Consider the following 12,866-nt stretch of genomic DNA (forward strand, 5'->3'; position numbering starts at 1 on the left):
GCGCAGAGGGGACAGAAGCTGAGAGTACCTGTCACTGCCCTTCTATTTTGCTTGCTTTTGCCAATGGCAGAGTGTATCGGCTGGCCCAGTCCACCTGGCTGAAGAAGGAGTATCCTACGCTCGCCTGGACACTCCCGGTGTCTCTGTGAGCTGGCCGGCCAATGTCTTTGAGATGAAAACAGGGTGACAACTTTTTTTTGACAGAGTGAAAGAAATGAGGCCTTGGAGTTGGATTTAGAATCAGAATTAGACTGGGTGTAAACCCCCCAGAGTCATCACCTACCAGCTATGTGATTTTGAGGAAGTTGCTTGATTTTTCTTAGCCTCAGTTGCCACAATTGTAAAACTAGGACAATCATCTGTAACTTTGCAGAACTGCTGTGAAATTAAATGAGGCAAAAACACAAAGCACTTAGCTGTCTGGCCTATCAAAGGTGCTCACTTTGAGCAAACTCTTCTCTCTCCCTACGCAGCTCCCCTGATGGGCTGCTTCACTTCTGGTGCCAGGTTCTGAGAGCAGCCTGCTCTGTCCTCTTTTTCTTTTTTCTTTCCATCAGTTTCACATCCTACCCTGGCCTCTCTCCAAACCTAGTACTACAGGACACTATTGTCTAGTTCTGAAGGTGCGCCTATACTAGAAATCTCGTTGATGTGTTCTTTCTTTTCTTGCCCCTCTGTACCTTCCTCGCTGCATTCTGATTCAGTGAGCTCATCTGTAATTGTGGCTTTACCTCATCTATAAGGAAGGCTCTCAAATCTGTTTCCTGTCCTGATTTCTTGGACCAGTCTTTGCCTTCACTGTTCTTAGATCCCAACTGTAAAGAGGAAACAGTACTGTCTGCAAATAGCCATTCTGCAGACCCAGCCTGTGATTGCACATTTATGTCACCTGTTCACGGAGTACCTAGTAGCTCCACGTCTCCACCCCAGAGTACACCACAGGAGGGAAAAGATTGGTTCCTGCCCTCAGGGCTCCTGGGTCAGTGTTCCAGTGCCAGGTATGTGCATGGCACAGCTATAAACAGGTGTCATGGAAAATAGAAAGTTACCTCATGTAAACACTATGCTGCCTTTGCCCGTAATGCTCTCAGTGGAGCCAGGCACGAGCCACTGGTAGTGCTATAACATAGGAGAGGACAAAAGGAAGTAAGGAACAGAGGGAGGAAGGAAGGATGCAAGGCAAAGAGGAAGAACAGAAGAAAGGCAGTAAAATTTAATAGCAGAAAAGGAGAGAGACCACAAGGGAAGGTAAAAGCAAGGATATATATATATATATACTGTATACCACAGCCAATCTCAGCATCCTGGTATTCTTGGGAAGGAGATAAATGTCACCTAGTCAAACACCCATCTAATGCTTACGTTTCCTCTGGTGTTACCACCCAGGTGCATAGCACTTCTGCCTGAAACATTCCAGGGACAGAAAACTCACGGATGAACGCTCCCAGAACTCATTCTGTGCTGGACAGTGATAAGTACCAAATGTTCATCTAGTGATATGTAGAGTCTACAATTGCCTTACTATCAATTTTTTCCCATTGGTTTTCTTTCCCCTTTGGGCCCTACGGCTAACCCACCCTCTGTCCCTGGCCTCCAGAACCTTCTGGAGAGTGCTCACATTCTCTGTGCCCTGTGTGCCGGGGCTCCTTTCCATCCCTCCCACACACCAAGCACCTGCTTCCTAGAGAGCTTCTGACTAGAGGCTTGTGTCCTGCTCTCTGTGTGAGACACCTGCACAAAGAGGTGCACATGAGACTGTTCAGGGTCCAGCTCAAGTGCCACCTTTCTAGAGGAGGCTCCCAGACCACCATAGCTACAAAAGCCCTCTTGGAAGGCCAACACTGATGATGTTAAAACAAATCTGATGGCAGAGCCTCTATAAACCAAGTCAAAGGCCACACACACAAAAAAACTGTGAAAAATATTTCCACATCACATATGACGGGGTTAATTTCCCTAAAATAGAAAGGATTTCTGCAATTTAATAAGAAAAAGGCCAGTTGGGTTATTGGTTTAATATGGAAAACAAAACAGGCAAAGGATATGAACAGTTCACCAAAGAAACAATGCAATATTCTGTGCAAACATATGAAAAAGTACTCAAACTCATGTATGGTTAAAAAAAAGAGAGAAACAATTTTTCATCTATCATACTGGCAAAGATAAAACAATAATATTACTGTATCAGCAAGGGTATGGAAACAAGTCCCTTCATATCCTGCTGGTAAGAGTATAAACTGGAACAATTTTTATAGAGGGTAATTTGGTGATATTTATCATAATTACAAGTGCACAAACCCTTTCACCCAGTGATTTTTGCTTCTAGAAATTTGTGCTATAGATATGCTCCTGAGTGTGAGAATTGATACATGTACAAAAGTACTCATGGCAGTGTTGTGAACAGAAAGAGGCTGGAAACAATATATGCGTCTATCAGTAGGGGACTGGATGGTAAATTACAGTGCCCCCATATAATAAAATAGTATGCAGTCATTAGAACGAGGCAGATCTATTTGTGGTTCCAGATTGCTTTGAGAGCATTTTGTATTGGCTTGCCCACAGTTTTTATTTGCTCTTTTATATTTTTTTCTTAAAGAGGGCCCCTACAGTTGTATAGCTTCAGGCCTCCCAAAACCTGGATACATTCCTGACCCTAACACCTGGGAGACAGACACAATTCTTTCATAACTGAGGCTCATTCCCATGGTGGGAAGAAGTGGATTATATGGAGGGAAATGGCGGGGAGGGGTGGGGAGCAGGGATGGATCAAAATTGAGAGTTTGAAAAAGTTCCATAGGTGATTCTGATATGCTTCATCCTTCAACCCCAAAATCCCCAGTCCTGCACAGATACCCTCCAGTCCCCAGCACCTTCTCCTTAAGACTCTAAACCTAGTCTCTCAGATGAAGACTTAACCTCTGCAACTAATGTCCAGTGGCTTTGTCCATCTCACAGCAGCTCCTTCCTTTGTAGCCTAGTTCTCTGGGCCCTTGAGGTCCCCCAGAGAAGCTCAGACCGGCCATCCTAACTGCAGAGTTGTTTTTGCTCCTTGGCTTCTCCAGCCCTTTGATTTGAAACACAGCTACTACTCACCTCGTGTTTCACAAGAAGATGGCAAGAGACGGAAGTCCCCACATCACTCTCTAAGTCGGTCAGTCTTGGAGGTAAGCAGCCTTTAGACAGTTCTTATCTTTTAAAAATTGCCTGGATATTCACTTTCTATTTGTCTCATTTTTGCCAGTTGTCAGACCAACACATGTTGCTGCTGGGTTTGGAGAAATTTTGAGGAGGGTGGGAGTAAACCAGGCTGGCAGGAAACATTACAGTCACATGAATCAGAAGTGAAGTTATGTGGGTTTTTTAAGCCATGATTTTTTTTTTAAAGTGAAGGAGGCAGAGAACTTGGAAAAATGGACACACACAGCAGTAGCTCCACTATATTTAGTAAGACATGAATCCATTGATTTTCCTAAATTCCCTTCTTTCTTTCTTCCTCCCTCCCTCCCTCCCTCCCTCTCTCTCTTCCTTCCTTCCTTCCTTCCTCCCTCCCTCCCTCCCTCCCTTCCTTCCTTCCTTCCTTCCTTCCTTCCTTCCTTCCTTCCTTCCTTCCTTCCTTCCTTCCTTCCTTCCTTCCTTCCTTCTTTCCTTCCTTCACATAGCTGAAAGCATTCTATAAAGGATTCTTTTTTGTTATTAATATTATTTTCCAGTGCCTCTGGACTCTATCCTCATCTGATTTGCCTTCAGACCTCTAAAACAAAGGCACCTTTGGGCAGTCCCCACACTGAAGAGTCCAACTCAAATCTACAATGATTTGAGGAAAGCAATTTATTTTTTAAAAATTGAATGAAACCTTAAATACAGCTATACTGAGAGTGAAAAAAAAAAAAAGATGGCAGGAACAGCCACACTAGATCAATCAAGGATGTTTTGTCAAAAACTGTGGTCTGCATCAGCTTCCACAGCCCCACTCCCCTTCCCTTCCCGGTAGGGGTCAATACTCAGAAGAAAGCAGATGCAGAGGGACACAAGACAACCACCAGACAGGTGGCAGACTCCGAGCTCTCCAGTTAGAGAAAGGAGGCCCCGTACCTGTGGATCCCACCAGTGAGATGCAGGCCTGCTTTGGACGAAGTCTCGGCTCGTGAGCAGGGAAGCCCACACAGGTAGGCATATAAGCAAAGCCCCAGAAGCCTTTGTGCCCTGTGATAAGGCCCACAGCCGGGGCACAGCACCAGAACTCTGCCGTTAGCCTTTGGGATTCTGAGCAGCTTGTCACCAGGTGGGGCTAGAACCATTACCCACAGTTCATTCCTTAGGGGACTCTCAAAGCTTCTGGGAGCTCAATGATATATTGAAGTTCTGGAGGTTCCTGGGATGGCCTGAAGTTGGGCAGAAGTGCATCAAAAGCCTCTCAAATGTGATGATTTAATTGGATGGCAAAACTCAAAAGGCATCTTTTTTTCTACTGAAAAGAACTGGACCCTGTGCAGAAGAATACTTAGAGCCCTTTGAGGAGAGAAATAAGCCTATCTTGTTATAGCTACAGAAGGGCTGAGCCTTCAGGAGACTTGCTACTTACTGTTCTGGGTAAGGCCAAGTCCTCGTATCTCGCTGCAACACAGCCAAAATTCCTGCAGCGTCTCCATCATGCCCATTTCCCACATGTTCTCTACACAGCTGCCAAACTCACCTTCTCACAAAGGAAAAAGAAAGCGTGCTCCCTCCACAGCTGAAAATTCCCCAATGGCTACTGACCTCATTTCATAAGAAAACATTAATTAAATAAAACCCAGGGATAGACAGACTTCTTCTTTAATGGTTGATGTAGTAAGAATTTTAGGCTTTGCCCAATATGGTGTCTGTTGGGTGGGTGTATTGCAGTGATAAGCTGCACTAGGGTAAAGCAAATGAGTTGCCTCAGGAAACAAAACAGTCACTCTCAGGGCCGTTGTGAGGGTGGAAGTAGACACAGACAATACTCGAAGAATGGGCATGGCTATGTTCCGGTAACACTGTATTTGACCCATAGCCTATATGCATCAAGCTCTCAGAGCCTTTGCATTTGCTCCTCCCTCTTCCTGGAACACTCTTTCCTCACATTTTTGCATGGATGGCTCCAAATGCTGGATGATTTATTAAAAAGATTAGATGTATATTTGAAGAATCAGTAAAGTGCCCTAAACATGAGAAATATTTTGGAACAAATTTGATTCTAAGATATTTCCCCTAAAATATCCAAGTAGTCATCTTGGGCAAGTGGAAGGATCAGGACTTTGTTGACATTCTTTACACTTCTTTTAGCCTTGGTTGGTTTAAAAAATTTTTAATTATGTGGGGAGTTGGAAGGAGGGAAATCACCTTGTCGGGCTGAAGGCCTCTAAGCCCCACTGTGGCCTTGCTGGTTCCTTTTAGTAACCATGGCTTCTGGTTAAGTATTGTTTTCTCTGGGAAGGTTCCTCCAACCAGTGACTTGACAGTGTCCTTCCACCACCTATCACATTTTGCTGTTGTATTTTCTCAGAGCACTGAATCACTATCTGAAATTATTGTGCTTATTTATGTGCTTCCTTGTTGACGGTCTCCCTTTTGCATGTAGACCCAGAAGCCCAGGAATCCTGTCTATCTTGTTGACCTCTGCTCCTAGTATAGTGTCTAGCACATGGAAGGCACGCAAGAAAATATTTGTTGACTGACTCAGTAAATGAATGCCTAACTGAAGGATATAAGAACACAAGAGCTAAACATCTTTCAAGAATTAGATCCAATCCTAAGTGAAGTTCTCTGCTTATCCTTTCTATAGCCTTAAAATTAACTCAGAATCCACCTCGGATAACTGAATCAGCTTTAGCTAATGGACTTAAATCAATTTAGGCAAAAGCAAATTTGTCAATAGAAGAATTTAGACCAAATCAGATTTGGCAGAACATTTTGCAACTACATCATGGGAAGATTTTTCAGCTCTTTATCTTTTATCGATTCGGCCTGTTTTTCTAAAATGTTTACTTTTTTCTTTCTACTTTTTAGATTTTAATTAACTTTTGGTTTATTCTCTAGGGAAATGTAATTTAAACATCCAACAATAGAAGATTGATTGAAAAAAATCAATTTTTGTTGAGTTCTGTCCTTGAATATAGAAACACAGTTAAATATGCAACACATTCATTTGGTGTATAATGAACATCTGTTTTGTGTCAGGCATTGTGCTGGGCACTTGAAGTACTATGGTGAACACATCCCTGTCCTCAAACATGTGAGAGAAATCGATGTAAAACAGACTTGAACAAAAAAATAGTCAAGTTTTGATAGGTGCTATGGAGGAAATAAACAAGGACCTGAGATGGGCAATGCCTACTTTTGTTTAGGTGATGAGGAAGAACTTTTTGAAGAAATATCGTATAGGAAATGATGAGAGAAGCCACTTTCATGAAGGGTAGGGAAAAATGTATTCCAAGGTGAAGATACCACCTGTACAACATCATCCAGGTGGGAAAGAGCTTGGCTTCTTTCAAGAACTGATGGGAGAGTGCTGTGACTGGATCACAGTGAGTGAGGAAGATGAAGCACCAGGATGAGCTGCTCCCTGGGGCTTCACAGGCCATGTTGATGAGTTTGGATTTTATTTCAAGTGCAAGGGTTTCACAGAGGAAAGTGATGCCATCTTATATATATCGAAGGAAGATTGCTCTCACTTCTGTATAGATAATGAATTGATGTGGGGCAAGTGTAAAGTGTTAAAAAAAAAAAACAGCCTGAGGAAAGGCTGTTGCAGGAATCCATGCAGAGATGATGGGGGCCGACTGGTGGTGGCAGTGGAGATAGGGAGATGAGGAGAGGCTGGAATTAGAATTTGGCAGTAGAATTACGAGGAGTTGTTTGTGAATTTGATGTAGAAACTGAGATCATTCAGGCATATCAGTCAGTGTCCAATTGGAAAAACAGAAATCATTCTAGGTATTTCATACTGAGGGAATTTAACGTATGAAATTAGTTACAAAATGTTGGAAAGGTTAGAGGAACAAAAAAGGGAAGGTGTGGTAACCTAGAGATAAGCATCTGCAGGAAGTCAGGACCACTCCTAAGGCTGGAGGAAAAAAGGGAGGTGCTGAGGTTATCAGAGGCCAGGAGTGTCTGGCACCTGACACTGTGGGAACCTGCTGGTGCTGTTGGAACTGGCCAGTGCTCCAACCACGGAGGCTGTTGCTGGAACTGGGGAAGGCTAGTGGAGCCCACAGCTGCTGGTTATTGCCACAGTCATTGCCAGAAGCTTTAAAGGGGTGTCAGGGGTGGGGCTTTCCCCTCATTTCATCCAGTTTCCCACTAGTGCTTCCCACTGGCAGCATCTAACTTGGGCCAGCTGGCAAGGGAGTCTGGGAAATGGCAGCTCACAGGACTCCAGCCACCTCCTACAGAGCAGTGCACAGAATGCAGGGAATTGTACTTAGTACCAACAAGCCAATGACCAGCACATGGAAGAATCAAAGATTTGTTTGAGGTAGGGAAAACAATCCCATATTCTTTAAAAATAGATATTTCTTTCTTTTTACAAAAACAATATATGCCCATTAGAAAAAAATTAGAAAACACAAACAATAGAACATAAAAAACTTTCATATTCCCACTTACTCAGGAACAATCATTAATATAATCTTGGTGTCTCTGTTTCCAAAAAAGCACTCTACATTTATTGTATTGTAACCTACTGTACTAAATTTATAGAAGAAACATTTGCTTGACATTTACTTTGTTCCCAATAGTTTCCAGTGTTGGATATTTATGTTCTACCAACATTTTCCTATTATTAATATAAAAAAGAATTGTTACCTGAAAATCAGTTTGCAATGTAAGGAAACAGTTCATGAATACAAACGTAACCTCCAATTCGATTGTTCTGAGATTATTTGCTTAGGTAGAAAGAGAAAGTAATTATTTTAAGCATAATGTAAAATGCTGGGTCTTTTCTTATCCTGTTCATTGCCTTGGTTGGGGAGAAGAAAACACTCAGAATTCAGAGCTGCAAACATGCAGTCTGGGACTGGAGAAGAGCTCTACTACAGGCTCCACTGGAGCTGCCCTGCTCTCCTGTCTGTCTGGGCCTCGTGGAGTCAGCCTACAAACAGGGAAGCTGGCCATCTGGATTGTGCAGAGGGTGAGACACCAAGAGAATGTGTCTTTCAGTGTAGGCGCTATTTATTATGGCTACAGGGTAACCATTTTTCTAGTGTTATCAGAATGAATTTGGCCATAGTAGCTGAAAACTGTAACTTAAATTGGCTTAAAAATGAGGAACTGTATTATCTCACATAACTGGAAGTCCAGAAGTAGGATAGGCTCCCAGAAAAGTCAGATAACCCACTCAGTGATGTCACCAAGGTCCCAAGTTCTTCCAGTACTCTGTGCTGCCTTCCTTGGTGCTATCTTCATCCTGAGACTGGCTGCCTTCATGGTGACCCAGATGGCTGCCAGAGGCCACAGAGATGCCTGCTTCCTTTCTTCATGATCAGCGGGAAGGAAAAATAGACCTCTCCCTTCAATACAAATCCTCAGTTCAAGCAGACCAGTGGTTCTCAATATTGCCGCTAACATTAAAATCTCTAGGAGTGCTTTATTAATTACTTATTTATTGCTGTTATTTCATTTTCCTTATATTAATTTTTTGTTTATTTATGATGGTGTATTGTTCATTTATTTGCTACTTTATTTTTTAAACTGTGGATACCCAGGCCTTATTGCTAGAAATATTAATTAGTCTAGGGTGGACCCCAGCTAAAAGTAGTCTTTAGGAGCTCCCATGTGATTCTAATGTATAGCTGGGGTGGAGAGCCACTGGATTAGGCTGGTTTAGGTCACTTGCCCACCCCTGGACTAACAGTCACCAGGGTAAAGCCAAGAATTGTTTGGCTCAGAAAAGTGGATCTCAAAGTGTGACTCTAGACCAGCAGAAGCAGCTCCTGGGAACCTGTCAGAAACGCAGATTATTGGGACCCACTGAGACTCACTGAATAAGAAGCTCTTGGGGTGGGGCCCTGTGTTGTGTTTTAACAAGCTTGCTAGTTGAGTCTATTGAAAGCTAAAGTTTGAGATCCACTGCCTTAGACCAATCAGGCTTCTTCTCTAGAGCTAGAGAGGAGGTAAATATGTGAGCAAAAATGAGGTCTTTTAGAACAGTGGACCCCAGGGCACTGGAGCCTTAGTACCCCTTCCTCCCATCACTGGGGCTGAGAGGGGAGGGGAGGAGAGGTCATGGACCTGAACCCCAAGGACCCCTGCTGTACAGAAAGGGCCTCCCAACAGAGGCATCAAGCCTCAGTCTCCAGGCTGCAGTGGACTGTTAGGATGGGAAGAAGGCATATTCTGTAGGCATCCATGCCTTCTCACCCTGGGGCATCTTGGAAGTTTCTGCAGGAGCTGAAGGGCTGAAAAGACTGACTTGGTGTACACTTTTCTGAAAACTGTGCACTAATTTCAGTCACTGTACAACTTCGACAGGATGCTGGAAAAGAAAGGGGCCATTAGGGAAAAACAAAGGAAATCTGAACACAGTAAAGACTTTAGTTAATAATAATGTATCAACATATTTCATAAATTGTGACGAGTACATACTGTGGGAAAATGGAAGTTCCTATGGCCAGGATCCTCACCTGACCCTAAACTACTTGATATAATTGGCCTACTGCTAGCCTACTGCTTCCACACCCATAGGCAATCAGCTATTATTGACTGAGTCACTATATAAAGAGCTCTGCTCAGTGCTCTGGGCGGAGGCAGAGATGGAGGTGGATTACGGATCTGCAGACTGCTGGATGCAGATATGCTCCTAGTGCTTGACCTACTGCTGTGAGAATAAAGCTGGGTATAAACCCTTTTATCCCAAGAACATTCTGTTGTCATTTCTCAATCTCACTGAATCCATAGTGAACTTGCCTGGGGCTGAAACCCTCAGTCAAGACACATACTAATATGTCAAATTATTAGGGAAAACTGGGTGTGGGGCATATGGGAACTCTGGGTAAATCTTCAGAATTTTCCTATAAATCTAAAACTATTCTAAAATAAAAAGGTTATTTTAAATATGATACATTAAGAGGTGAAATTCTAATAAATGGAAACACCTTTGTAAAAGGTTTTATAAAATTAAGTATAAAAGTTTCTTTAAAATAGTCCATATTAATATAAACTTGATACAGCTGTATTTTCATGATTGATCATTTATTTTTAGCCAGAGAAAATGCTGTTTAGACATTTTCAGCTTAAACAGGAGTTGAATTGGAAAATATTAATGAAGATTTCTGATATGTTGGACTTCCCAGAATCTGCATGTGGATAAAGTGAAGATTCTTATGGCCAGGATTCTCACCTGCTCACTTCACACATGTGGGCAATACATTGTTACTGACTCTACATAAAGAGATCCACCCAGTGCTCTGGGCTGCTGCATGGCTGCAGGGTTGCAGGAGAGCAGAGGCTGGAGTGGTGGCAGCTCCAAGGACAGAGACTGAGGTGGCTGTGAGGGCGGAGAGGCCCAGAGGCAGAGACCAGCTTGCTGCATGCAGACTCGCTCTGAGTGGACAGGATTCTAGTGACTGACCTGCCACCATGGGAATAAAGTTAGGTATAAACCCTTTCACCCCAAGAATGTTCCACTGTCATTTCTTTGGTCTCATTAAATCCATAGTGAACTTGTCCGGTGCTGAAACTCATTGGCAAGACACTGCATATGGCCAGAATTATCAAAGAGTAAATGAAAGGTTTAAGCTTGTCCATATGCTTAGAAATAATTAAGAACTGATATAGAAAGTCACTTTTTTTGCCATCTTCTTAGACCTGGGAAGTAGTTGGATGGCTGGACTTTATAGGGAATGAAACATAATCAGATGTATCTTTCTTTAAACTCAATTCATAGCAGTGAGCTCAAGCATAAATTCCCTTCAGGCACTCTCCTCTTGTTTCACCAGCTCCATTTAAATTAAATGCACTTCCTGTGTCCTGAGGGGTGAGCTGTGCACCCCAGTGGACTGAGGTGTGACTCATTACCAATGACTGCTCACAATCACAGGATTTATGTGGGATTCCTAGAAATGCTGGGCCATAATTGGAATAGAGCAAGGAGCAAATTCTAATTAGTTTGGAAATTTACTTTAAAAGTAGTCAACTAAATAACTTATGGTAAGTTTTGCTTGTCTCCCTTCTGTCAGTAAGAAAACCAGTAATTAAAATTGTCTTTGAAGGTGAGAGTGTTATAATTCAAAGTTGTAACAACAACAAAAAAGAGCTTTTAAGGGCAAAGACATTGCTATGCCAAGCAAGTGGCTCAAAATGATTTTTTTACCCTGAACTTACATTGAATTTTCTTAGATTTTGTTGTGTTGTTATACTCTCTCAGTGTGATCTTGGACAAGTTCCTGAGCCTCCTGCTGCCTCATTTTTATGATCTTCACAAGGGGGAGTAATAATACGACCTATTTCTTGATGGTGTTACAAGAATTATTGTTTGCAACCCTGTTAGCAAAGTGCCTGGAATGTCGTAAATGTTACAATAGTGTTTGATAAATAAGTAAGATAGCCCTTGCCCACATTAAAGTCATTCAGTATTAATGTAATGACCAACCTCTTCATAATAGGGCATGGCAAAAACACAAAAAAGAATATTCAGGTACAAACTAGGGGGGAGGGCACCTCAGGCATGGCAGGACATTAAAGGGTTAGAAGAAATGTAGATCGTTTTCATCAGAAATTAAAAGGATGTGATGGAACCCTTCCATATTATTGGTGGGAATGTAAAATGATGCAGCTGCTATGGAAAACAGTTTGGTGATTTCTCAAAGTTAAACGGAATTATATATGACTCAGCAATTCCACTCCTAGGTATATACCCCAAAGAATTGACAGCAGGTACTCAAACATTTAACACACATGCTCATAACAGCACTGTTCACAATAAGCAAAAGGAGGAAACAACCCAAATGTCCATCAGTTTATGATGGGATAAACAAATGTGGTATATCCATACAATGGAATATTATTCAGCAATAAAAAGGAACAAAGTGCTGAATGTGCTACAACATGGATGAACCTGGAAAATATTATGCCAAGTGAAAGACGCCAGTCATAAAAGGTCACATATTCTATGATTCTACTTACAGGGAATATCCCCGAATAGGTAATCCATAGAGATTGAAAACAGATGGGTGATTGTCAGGAGTTTGGGGTAGGTGAGAATTGGGGAGTAACTGCTAAATGGGCACAGGTTTTTTCATTTGCAGTGGTGAAAACGTTGCTGGAACTAAAGAGAGGTTACGGTTGTACAACATTTTGAAAGTACTAAATGCCACTGAATTGTTCACTTTAAAAGGTTAATTTTATGTTTTGTCAATTTTACCTCATTAAAAATAGTGTACACTTTTTTTTATGAGAGTAAGGGCTCTCTTTGTCTAGTTGAGAAGACAGAGGCCATCCAGGCTTCCTCTCCCACTCCCCAAAGACCTTGTACTTAGGAAAGTTACCTAATGTCCAGGCCTGCTGGGCCTTGGTTTCCTCATCTGTAGGAAAATGAAATTGGACTAGGATGACCACCAGGATCCCTTTCAGATCGAATCTCAAGGCAAAGAAACTCAACATCCTTCTTTTGCTCTGTGTCATCCACATGCTTAAAAATGACTGCATCTGTCCTGCAGATGTACACTGGAAGAGAATGTTGTAATTAAATTACAGGAAAATTAACTTGTTTTAGTTTATAATATGAAAAGTATTTTAATATTCATTATTATAATGGTACAGGTTAATGGACAAATAACTAAAACGAATGCACTTTAACAATTAGCTGGGGGTTTGCTACTCTGACGTTCAGACTCAAAAACCTTGTGTGT

General features: G+C 42.1%; 1 long non-coding RNA gene across 4 annotated transcripts in view; it reads left to right on the forward strand.

Moving 5' to 3' along the window:
- Positions 1–10,624, forward strand: part of LOC108385644 (uncharacterized) — a 135,657-nt gene extending 125,033 nt beyond the window's left edge. Inside the window, exons 5-7 of one of the 4 annotated variants that reach the window (XR_012120569.1) lie at positions 1,387–3,164; positions 3,992–4,166; positions 10,311–10,624. This is a non-coding gene — a long non-coding RNA (uncharacterized lncRNA). Of the gene's footprint in view, positions 1–1,386; positions 3,165–3,991; positions 4,167–4,307; positions 6,013–10,219 lie in introns of those variants that run through there. The other 3 variants (XR_012120570.1, XR_005056303.2, XR_012120568.1) reach the window with 3 other exon arrangements.
- The last annotated feature ends 2,242 nt before the right edge of the window (positions 10,625–12,866 follow it).

This window comes from Manis javanica, chromosome 8 (assembly GCF_040802235.1).
Source record: "Manis javanica isolate MJ-LG chromosome 8, MJ_LKY, whole genome shotgun sequence".
In the NCBI taxonomy this organism is placed as follows: domain Eukaryota; kingdom Metazoa; phylum Chordata; class Mammalia; order Pholidota; family Manidae; genus Manis; species Manis javanica.